The sequence below is a fragment of the Elephantulus edwardii genome, unplaced genomic scaffold (genome assembly GCF_000299155.1).
Source record: "Elephantulus edwardii isolate Elephantulus edwardi_28Jun2011 unplaced genomic scaffold, EleEdw1.0 scaffold00110, whole genome shotgun sequence".
In the NCBI taxonomy this organism is placed as follows: Eukaryota; Metazoa; Chordata; class Mammalia; order Macroscelidea; family Macroscelididae; genus Elephantulus; species Elephantulus edwardii.
Window position 1 is genome coordinate 7,576,696 of NW_006399860.1, and position 5,089 is coordinate 7,581,784.

The window sequence follows — 5,089 nt, forward strand, 5'->3', positions numbered from 1 at the left end:
GGCATCCCTCTCCAACACTGGTCCCTCCTTGCAACATGTTCAAAGTATGTCAGACGAAGCTTCAGAATCCTTGCTTCCAAGAAGCAGCCTGGTTTTACCCTCTTCAGGATGAACCTGTTCATTGTCTTAGCTGTCCATGGTATATTCAATACTCTTCTCCAGCACCACAGCTCAAGGTACCAATTCTCTTTCTATCACTGTAGTCATTGTCCAGATCTCTGATGCATAGCAAGTAATGGCAAAGACCATGGCCTGTATCATGTGCACCTTAGTCTCCAGAGTCACGCCATTGCTCTTCAGTACTCTAGAGAGGTCCCTAACACCAGACTTTCCCATCATGATATGTCTTAAATTCCTGGCTGCTGGTGCCAAGAATGTTGACTGTTGAGCCAAGCAAACTAAAGCTGTGTACAATCTCAATCTCTTCACCATCCATCCTGACGCTGCCAATTGACCCAGTAATGAGAATCTTTGTCTTCTTGATATTGAGCCTCAATCCATATTGAAGGCTGCAGTCCTTGACCTTCTACAGCAAACATTTCAGGTCCTCTTCAGTTTCAGCAAGCAGGGTTATGTCACCTGCGTAATGCATATTGTTGATAAATCTTCCACCAATCCTGATGCCACACTTCTCCTCGTAGAGCCCAGCCTCCCGTCTAATCTGTTTTGCATATAGGTTGAAAAGATATGGAGATTTGACACATTCTTCTTATACATCCTTCCCAATTTTGAACCATGCAGTGTTTCCTTGCTCTGTTCTGACGACTGCCTCCTGGTCCAAGTATAGGTTTCATATTAGCACAATCAACCTAACCCATATTCTCTTAGATCTCACCAAGATCTCTTACTTTACTGTAGTTTTTACCTGGTAAAGTGATTCAAATTAACTTAATTCCCAAGGATCTTGACCATTAGGTGCTGTTGTTGTTGTTGCATGTCATGGATTCTCATGTATAGTAGTCCTACTTAAGTTGAGTTGTTGTCATTTTTAATTGACTTAAATCATAGGACATGGTGATTATAGGGAGAGAAAACTCTTGTTTCTGGAAAATTATCTTTATCCTCATTGCATAGTAACAGCAAATGTCTTTGTGGTAATCAGGATCAATAACACCAGGTAGTCCAGTAGTCACCTTCTTTGTTATTTTAGAAATAATTGTTATGCATTGACAGCACATGTACTAAAATTGGAACAATACAAAGAAGATTAGCATGGAAGGATGACAAACAAATTTGTGAAGCATTTCATCTGGGGTTTGTTTTTGTTTTTGCTTGGTTTTCTTTTTTGAGAGACTGGAGAGCAGTACACTGAGTAAACGAACTCAGTCTCTTAAGGACAAATACTGCATAAGACCATTATAATAGAGATCTAAGAATAACTATTGCTAATTGTCGTTGAGTTGATCACAATTCATAGACTCTATGAACAAAAGATCTTTCTATATCTATTGTTGTCTCCAAGTTCATAGTCTCCAGAGGCATGTGGTTTAGGAAATGGATGCCACCTCTGCTTCCAAACCTGTTTTAAACTGGGAGCTTCACCAATCAACTGTCCACGACAGGCAGCCATTATGTCATTTGAGACCCCAGTTGCACAAATTTTAGCATCATAGCAAATCCAGACAGATTACCTTACCACAGCAAATTGACTGAGCAGTGTTCTAGTATTTAGAAGAATGTTTCTCTAAAATATAGTAACAAGGGATTAATATATAATCCCTCAGGCCCAACTTTGATATATAATGGCATTCAAGGAGATCTTGTTGACTCTAAACAAGTAGTTTAAATAAAAACCCAAACATTCCTCTCGGACCTTCAACCAAAACAAGAGAGTCCATTTTACAGAGTGCAGGTGCTTTACCTAGTCTCCAAAATGGAAATAAGGGCTTGGCCTTAAATACAAGTGCCCTCTAGGAGGTCTTGTTGACTCTTAAAAAGAAGCTTAAATAAAAAAACAACCAAATATTCCACACAGCTCCTCAACCAAAACAAGAGCACCATCTTACAGAGTCCAGCCACTTCATTCAGCTCCAAAATGGAGACAAAAGCCTGGCGTTATATGTTCTTATTGTTAAGTGTCATCGAGTAACACCCTATAATCAAAAAACCTTAACCATGTTCTATAACTATTGTCTTTTCTCTAAGTTCATAGAGTTCCCACAGGCATGTTTAGGAAATGGATGCCACTCCTGCTTCCAAGTCTGTCTTAATCTGTAAGCTTAACCAAACATTGTCAACCATGTGTAGCCATTATGGCATTTGACACACCAATGACACACCACTCAGTATCACAGCAATCCCAAGTTACCTCAGTACAGAGAAATGACAGTACATTGCTTTACCACTTAGAGGAAGGTTCATTTCAAACAGAATTAAAACCAGGCCCTAGATCTAAGGGCCTGAAGGCTCTAATGAATTTTAAAAAAAAACCCCAGCTCTGCCACCAGGCTCTCATTGGCTCCAACAAAAAGGTTCTGGTCCACACTCAAAACCAATCAAACAGTCCAGCACTACCCTCCACCCAACACAAGAAGAACTCACCCTTCTAAAGCCAAATGAATTTTTAAAAACTCCAGGTCTGTGCACCAGGCTCTCATTGGCTCCAACAAGAGGATTCTGGCCCTCACTCAGCACCAACCAACACAAGAAGGACTTCAAAAATAACTAGCAAAACAATTATGAGGATCCAAGGGGACAAGGGTGGGAGCAGAGGGGTGAGGATGGGTAGGGACAAAATCATAGGGTCACACAATTTGGTGGCTAGTAGAAGATGGTTAAGGGAATAGGAAAAATCTGATGCAGACCTGAAAAAATAGGTTATGGTGGGTATAGTTCAATGGTGATTACATTTATAAAATGTGTTGTGCATGACAGGATAATATCCATATGCATACAAGGAAGACCTGTATCAACCATTATCATTCAAATATATGCACCAATAACCAGGGCCAAAGCAAAGGAAATAAATGACTTCTACCAACTTTTGCAGTCAGAAATCAGTTCAACGTGCAACCAAAATACTTTGATAATTATGGGTGATGAGAATACAAAAGTGTGGAACAAGGAAGAAGGATCAGTAGTCAGAAAGTATGGACTTAGTGACAGAAATGAGGCTGGAGACAGAATGATAGGATTCTGTACAATCAATGACCTATTCTTTGCAAACACCTTTTATGAAAAACATAAATAGCAACTATATGCATGGACTTCACCTGAGGATCTATACAGGAATCAGATTGACTACATAAGTGGAAGAAATCACTGGAGAAGCTCAATGTCAGCTGTGAAAACTAGGCCAGGTGCTGATTGTGAAACAGTCCATCAACTACTCAAATGCAATTTCAAACTGAAGTCAAAGAAAAACAAATCAAATCCACAAGAACTAAAATTTGACCTTTAATCTTTTCCACCTGAATTTAAAATCATCTCAGGAACAGGTTTAAAGTTTTAAACACTAATGAGTGAATACCACATGAGCTATGGGAAGATTTAAAAAATATCATCCGTGAAGAATGTAGATCATTACAAAAATAAAGAAGGAAGAAAAGTCAGAGATGGTTGGAAAAGACTCTGAATATTGCAGTAGAGCATAGAGAAGCCAGAGCAAAGGGAAAAAAATCATGAAGTTAATACAAATACTATGAGAAAGTACAGTCTGACTACGAGCTTCTACTTCCCTTCTTGATTACTTTTAACATTTATCTTGCTATTTCAATATTTTAAATTTATATATATTTGGAATTTTTTTTAACTGCCAATCCTTTCCACTGGGACTTCCCTATTGTTGAGATCCTAATTTTGATTCATCTGTTTCCCTCTCTCTAATTCACAATGAACGTCTTAAGACAAGCTCTTACACTCTATTCTTTGCTTTCTTACATATTCATGAATTTATTTCTTTTATACTAAAATGTCAACTTGACTAAATATAAAGAATATTGAGTCATACTTCCTTTTCCACTTTATTACAATTATTCCACTCATGTGTACCATATGATTATATGTAAAAGTCCAATGTCATTCAGATTTTTCTCTTTTGCATGATTTTTTTTCTCTATGCCCATGCAATACTTTTTCATCTGTCATTAATAAAATTTCATTTATCTTTTGATGTTACAAATTATAAAGGCTTGTTTTAACAAGCCCTGTAACAAAAAAATATAGGAAAGAAAATGTTAACAGAGAGTCTACTTTCACCAATTTTATATTGCTGACCATGTTCTTTTTTAAAAATATATTTCTTGAAGTATAGTATAGTTAAACAAAAATATGCAGGCTATGTGCATAAAATTGCATTAAAATTTCAAAAAGTGAACACATCCAAGTAAGGAGGATATAGATAAATGCCTATACAATGTCAGCATTCAAAATATCATTCTCCCTAAGCAATAACAACAAGAAGTAATAATCTTTACACTGACTTTTAAAAGCTAAAAATGGCCTACTAGATAAGTTATGCTGTCAAACCAGAAGTTCAATCTCCTCCTGTTCAACCTGAGCCTCTAAAAATAGCCATGAATCAGTTACAATTTGAGGTACATAACCAAAAAAAAAAAAAAAAAAAGGTGGGTTTAATTTGTTGTTATTGCTGTTTTAAACAGTAAGGAATAAAGAGAATCACTGATAAAGATTCCTATGTTTTTGTTAGAGGTCTTCGGGTCCTGTACAATTCATATAAACCCTATGAGGCATAGATCTGAACCCTGTCCTCTTCTGTACCATCCTCACAATCTCTGATACACTAAAGCTCATTGCTGCAATCACTGGGTTAATCTGCCTGGTTAAGGGTTGTTTCTCCTTAGCCATCCCTCCACCTTTCCAAACATGATATCTCTCTCAAAGGAATATCCACCCCATCAACATTCCCAAAGTATGTGAGATGAAACTTCATCTCTTTTGCCTCGGAAGAACTCTCCGAATGGACCTTGTCCAAGGTGTATTTGTTTGTTCTTTTGGCAGTGCATGGGATATTCAGTATACTCCAACATCCCAGTTCAAAAACGTCAACTCTTCTTCCATCTTTATTCACTGTCTAGCTCTCAGCAGCATAACAAGTGATTGAAAAGACCATGGTCTGAATCAGCTGCAC